The sequence below is a fragment of the Danio aesculapii genome, chromosome 12 (assembly GCF_903798145.1).
Source record: "Danio aesculapii chromosome 12, fDanAes4.1, whole genome shotgun sequence".
Classification (NCBI taxonomy): domain Eukaryota; kingdom Metazoa; phylum Chordata; class Actinopteri; order Cypriniformes; family Danionidae; genus Danio; species Danio aesculapii.
In genome coordinates, this window is record NC_079446.1 from 42,736,947 (window position 1) to 42,744,078 (window position 7,132).

Below are 7,132 nucleotides of genomic sequence, written 5' to 3' on the forward strand. Positions count from 1 at the left end.
CATATGAATCGTTCAGCGATTCATTTGTTCCCAAACCCCTCCTCAGCGCGAAGCTAATCTGCGCTGATTGGACCGATGACAGCCTGCTGCGATTGGTCGACAGTGACAGGCTTCAGTGCGAGACAGAGTGAAATGCCCAGCTGCTAATCAACTATATAAAAGTAGTCACAGTGCATACACGCTTCATAGTGTAAGGCTTTTTTCACACACACACACACACACACACACAACCCTCCTCAGAAGAACTGGGGGAAGCGACGCGAGTCTCTCTCTCGCTCTCTCACACACACACACACACACACACACAACGCTCCTCAGAAAAACTAGGGAAAGCGAGTCTCTCTCTCTCTCTCTCTCTCACACACACACACACAACGCTCCTCAGAAGAACTAGGGAAAGCGACGCGAGTCTCTCTCTCTCTCTCTCTCCCCCTCTCTCACACACACACACAACGCTCCTCAGAAGAACTAGGGAAAGCGACGCGAGTCTCTCTCTCTCTCTCTCTCTCTCACACACACACACACACAACGCTCCTCAGAAAAACTAGGGAAAGCGACGCGAGTCTCTCTCTCTCTCTCTCACACACACACACACACACACAACGCTCCTCAGAACTAGGGAAAGCGACGCGAGTCTCCTGTCTCCTAGTTTACGATCGCCATAGCAACGACAAACGGCAGTGGAACGCGAGCTCACAAAAACCTTTAACGTTAAATCCGTAAACAAAGCGGCACGCGTCGCGTTTTTAACGTGGCTTACATGCGATAAGAGATTATAAAGAGTAACTGCGTGTACTGTACCAGGTTAACAAGTAACAAAACACAATAAATACATAATTTGCAAGTTAAACGAGGCAACAATTTTAATCGCACTTACTTACACTAGTGAATAAACCTCAACCACTGACTCTTCACAGTTCACAACTCATCTTTGGGTAGAGACTGTCAATATTATCCATCTGAGCACAGCGTGACTTCATTCGACCGGCGGTGTCTGTGTGTGTGTGTCTAGTGTTTTTTCTGTGTTAGTGGGCGGGGCCGCAGGTTTCAAATCTCCCTGGTTTGCGCGCGTAACTACTGGCGAGGCTTGTGTTTCGTGGCTGCGATGACTCGTTATCAAGACGACTCGTTTGAAGCACTATGAGTCGACTCTTTTATAGATGAATCAATAGTTTTAAACACTGTACACTTACAGATTTAAGCCTTAGCTGGATATTTCACTTCACTTAGAGCTGTGTTACACACTACATGGAAGGGCATTTTCAAAAACCCATAATATGGGCTCTTTAAAGGTAAATGTTCTGGAAAACTCGGTCGCCAGAATCGCGTTGCAAAACCGCCCAAATTTTCACTACCCGCTTAATGTCCTTTTTTACCCGCAAAATTAAATCAAAATCGCCCAATATGGCAACACTGATCGTCCGTTGATTTGAATGATCGCGCTCACCGAGTTAATGAACTCTTCTTATAGGCTGACAGTGATTTTAATCGAGTAAAAAAACATTACTTGACCTAAACAGACTAAAGATTTTGTCATGAATCTTTAACGTTTATCTGTTGTTCACTTGTAACTAGTTCTTGTTTTTGATGTGAACAGATCTCGATAATCACTTCAGTACACGGAGAGATGAGTTAATTGGTCGTTAGCAGAAATAGCGGGAGCTTCTAATGTTTTGATTGCGATTCGTTGAAGGTGAATGTTCTGGAGGACGCAGGTGTTTCTGCCACTTGATTCTGGAGAGCGGAGTAAGTGCTGGAAATGGTTATTGACTGTTAGTGTGCGATCATGGACTCCATCCAAGCCTCTCGACATGCGCTTTGATCCGAGGAGGAAAACGTGATGAGCCAACAAGAGGCGAGGATCAAAGATGCAAAGTGTTGTGTGTGTGCGTGTGCGTGCGTGCGCGTGCGTGTGTGTGTGTGTGTGAGAGAGAGAGATATTCGGTTTAGCAGAACGAGAACACAGGCCCTTATAAAAATGAAGGTCGTAAGTACCCATGAAGAAATACTATAGTAATTTATAATTAATACTATTGTGTTTTTGAACCATATTAGAGTGTATTGTAGTATTTAAGTAGGCCTACCCACATGAGAAAATACTATAGTAATTTATAATGCCATAGTGTTTTGAACCATACTAGAGTGTATTGCAGTATTTAAGTAGGCCTACACACATGAAAAAATACTATAGTAATTTAGAATAATGCTGTTGTGTTTTGAACCACACTAGAGAGTGTATTTAGTATTTTTTTAATGTTGGTAGAGTCACTTAAATAGTACAAGTAAGTTATAATATTACTGTAGTGTTTTTGAACCATACTAGAGTGTAGTGTATTGTGAAAGCTACAGCCAACATAACGTTAGACAACTGATAAGCTGTAATAAATACTGAAGTAAAGGCTACTTTAGATTTAACTACAGTAATCTGTGGTGAATTGTAGTTTAATATATCTTATAGTTGTGTAAAACAATAGCATTAGGTTATTTGTTTATTACCATAGTTGTTGTGTTACCAAAGCAACTACTGAATAACCACAACAGATTAATTCATATACTTTAGTATGGTTCAAAAACACTTTAATAAGTTATTATAGGATTTTTCATGTGAGTATTTTATCCAGTGATAGATTTTAGGTCATGTTTTAGATTCTATGAACACATTATAAATTACTTGAAAGGTTTGTTTCTAGGAAAAAAGACTATGATGTAATAGAACTGTTTAATCAAATAAATATAAAAAATAGCACTTATATTTTAAAGTATTTCAATTGTTTTTGTTATTTAAATGTTATTAATATAAAATGTAATTAGAGTAAAATGATCCTTCAGAAATCATTGTAAAAATGGCATGATTTGGTCCTCAAGAAACTATTATTATTATTATTGTTGTTGTTGTTAATATTATTAGATATATTAAAACAGTTGAGCTGCTTAATAATGAATTCAGTATTTATTTATTTTATTTTATTTTTTTTTTTTATTATTATTATTATGTCTTACAGGAGTACCCATGCTTTTATGAGCTTTGAATAATATTAACCTAACTCATTTTATTTTATGAACCAAATGCAGGAAGCCATTTTGCTGTCATATGACTGGAAAAACTAAAAAAAAAAAGAGTAAAGGATATCTGAAGACTGCTGTAGACCCTGATGGTGTGCATCAAAGCAAGTAAGTCTATATACACATCTTCAAATAATCTGACGTTTTTATGAATTGTAACCCCACCAGTCCTACACCATCCAGCCCGCTCTGAGCTGGGATTGAACCGGAGACTCTCCACATGGGAGTCAGTTGTTCTAGCCAGGAGGCTCCAGACCATTGTCTCTAGCGTCTGTCGCTAAAGAATCTTTTCGGGTTCAGAGGAGTGAGATTTACCTGCACAACACTTTACTAGCTGGCCTCTGTTATGCTCACCCCCCTTAAACCTTACTCACATCCGGGTCATGGCACCAATGTAACCCCAGTCCTACACCATCCAGTCCATTTTAAGCTTTGATTGAATCGGCGACTCTCCGCATGGGAGTCGGTTGTTTTAGCAAGGAGGCTAAAGACCATGGTCTCTAGCGTCTGTTGTTAGAGCACCTTTTCAGGTTCAGAACAGTGAGATTTACCTCCACAGCACTTCACTAGCTGGCCTCTGTTACACTCACTCCCCTAAACCTCACTCCCATCCAGGTCATGGCACCAATGTAACCCCACCGGTCCTACACCATCCAGTCCACTTCGAGCTGGGATCGAATTGGCGACTCTCTGCATGGGAGTCGGTTACTCTAGCAAGGAGACTAAAGACCATGCGTCTAGGGTCTGTTGCTAGAGCACCTTTAGAGGTCAGAGGAGTAAGGTTTACCTACACAGCACTTCACTAGCTGGCTTCCGTTACGTAATGCCAATGCTGTTTCAGATTGTATAATGTAACCATGGCCATGCTCATCATTCAGGAATTCGAGTATTCATCATGTCTTTGAAATGTATTATGGCGAATCCTACGGTTATGTTAATGCTTTCAGCCACTTGACATTGGAAAAATTTCTGAATGAAAACCGAGTCGGAAACAACATGAGCTTTTCAAAACCGTATTAAATCCACATGAATGCATGGGTTTTTATTCTGACATTTAAGTGTGTGAGAAACAAAATACCTTTTAGGATGGACAACGAGCTTTGGTACAAATGTTCTGTTTGTGTTGTTCAGTGTGAACATTACTAGTGAACAAAGTAGACCACAGATAAGCTCTAACCAAACAAACAAACTATGATGCAGTTCAACTGAAATATTAAAGCAGCACAGGAAAAAAGAGATCTTAACAAAACTTACTCATGCTGTTTTTGATGTATTTATATATACAGTTAAAGTCAGAATTATAAGCCCCCCTGAATTATTAACCCCCTGTTTATTTTTTTCCCCTAATTACTGTTTAACGGAGAGCAGATTTTTTCAACACATTTCTAAACATAATAGTTTTAATAACTCATCTCTAATGACTGATTTATTTTATCTTTGCCATGATGACAGTAAATAATATTTGACTAGATATTTTTCAAGACACTTCTATACAGCTTAAAGTGACATTTAAAGGCTTAACTAGGTTAATTAGGTTAACTAGGCAGGTTAGGGTAATTAGGCAAGTTATTGTATAATGATTGTTTGTTCTGTAGACTGTCCAAAAAAATATATAGCTTAAAAGGGCTAATAATATTGACCTTAAAATGGTGTTTAAAAAATTAAAATAGCTTTTATTCTAAATAAAACAAATAAAACTTTGTTCAGAAGAAAAAATATTATCAGACAAACTGTGAACATTTCCTTGCTCCGTTGAACATCATTTGGGAAATATTTAAAAAAGAAAAGAGGATTCAAAGGGGGGCTAATAATTCTGACTTCAACTGTATTTATAACAGCTTGTATACACTTACATCCATTTATATTCTCACTTTGAAATGAAAAATTGTTCATTAGAGCATCTCAAACTGGCATGGGAAGAGGAGCTTGGAGCAGAATTTGAAAACTGGCAATCGGAGTAAGCACAAGAACAAGATCATTCTACTTCTGTGTGTATCAGGTATGGTTTAAGACAATTTAAGATCCTGCACCGACTCCACTTGTCTAAAGCTCTCTAAGATATTCCCCTCTGTAGACTTACTGTGTGATAGATCCAGTCAAACTTAGTCAGATGTTTAAAGTTGTCCTAAAGTCAACCCAGTCTCATTCTGTAAATGTACCACTATATACATTTTTGAAGAGCGGCAAATACATCCGAGGTACGTTTTGTTTTTGTTTTTTTTGCGTTTTTGTTTTCGCAAATCCACCAGAGGCCGCTGTGTATGCTTTTTGAGATCTCCCATTTCTCTTGTGAGTGCCATTCGTGCCTGCTCTTCTCGCGTAAATCTACCAGAGGCCACTGACTGACCAACCGACCGACCGACCGACTGACTGACTGATCAACTGAGCCAGCCTCCTCCTCCCCTAAACCCCAACCAATAGTGCATTCCCCACTTCCCTAAACCCAACCGACAGTTTTAAAAAGCAATCCAGAAAAAGAAAAGCCCTCGATGCAGCCTGAATTTTACCACGTTTTCAAATTTTACCACATTCTCACCCTGTTATTCATTTGTTTATTGTAGTTTTTGCCTTTTGTTTTTGTCTTACCTGCTTTCTGGAACGGTTCTTTGCCAGACTCCAACCCTGTCATCTCAAGTCTGCTGACGTACATGATGATCTACTGGACAAACTGGTAGCAGCGGAAAAGCCGTCCATACGGAGGTGAGCAGTCAGCTGGCAAGTGCGCAATGTTGTCATATCACACCATAGTGTTCATTTTAAAGATGAAATGCAGCCAAACGTACTTCTGGGTACATAATTCACGATCTCCAGAAATGTATATAGGGGGACATTTTCCAAATGAGCCTATGTTGTCCTAAAATTGTTAATAATTGGAATTTCGTTTTTCAGTTAATAACAGAAGTGGTGGGAAAACAAATATACCCAAATCTGCGTATGTTAGCCTTAAGATACTTAACAAGCATACATTGGCTAGTTGTGTAGGATAGTTTATTAATAATAATTGTGTTTCCATTTTGCTGAGCTTGCTGCAATGCATGATGGGAAGGAAATATCTTATTACCCTTAGGTGTATTTGCATTCTAGTTTAACGTCAGGAAATATAAAAAAAAGAGATTTATTGTGTTTCTATCACCCCAATATGACTGTGGACACACTATACCTACACACACTTCTGTTCTAACAGCTTACAAAAGATGATATTCATCATAGCTGCCCTTTAATTTGTTTGTTTAAATTTAGCTCATATAAACTGTTTGCGACCGCTTACCTTTAAAAAAAAGTACTAAATCCAATTAATTATTTTTCAGTAGTGTTAATAAATAAATAAAATAAAAACATTGTAAAAAAAGCTGCCCATGTAGGCGGCACACTAGCTATTGGAGCAGAGCCTGTACGTGTGTTGCTGTTGGAGGCTCTAACCTAAAATTAAATAGTGACAGTGGAGAATCCCGCTGTGTATTTGTGATATTCTCACTTGCCATTTGCAGAGGATTTTCAGTTGATTGAAGGGTGAGAGAAATTGTTTGACCTTTCAGTCATTTCCCAGGAGAAAACGAGACTTGCTTTGACTCAGAAAAGACTGCCGTTGCTATGGATATACCGCAGGTTACTGTGAATATTTGCAGTATACAGAGTGTTCTGTTTACACCATTTAAATGCACTATAGAGTGTATGTAAACACAGCCGGTATGGGGATGAATTGGCCCGTATGGAATAAAAGATTTTACATTTTGACATCCAGTGCAGTTACTGTTAACTATGATGATAACAATAAATTAATTAAATTAAAGCATAAATAGAAAAAATTAAAATGCAAAAAATATATATTTTTAATGTTATAAAGACCAAATTAAATTATTTAAATTAAATAAATAGGAAACTATATACTATCATACAACTATATCATTTCAATTAGTAAAAAGGAATAAAACTGCTGAATGCACAAAAATAATTGTAATATAATAATATTAAATACATATTAATTAATAAAAAAAAAGTAAAAGTAAAATCTAAATCATTAAAACCCATTTGTATTATATAATAATAATAATAATAACACTAAAAATTA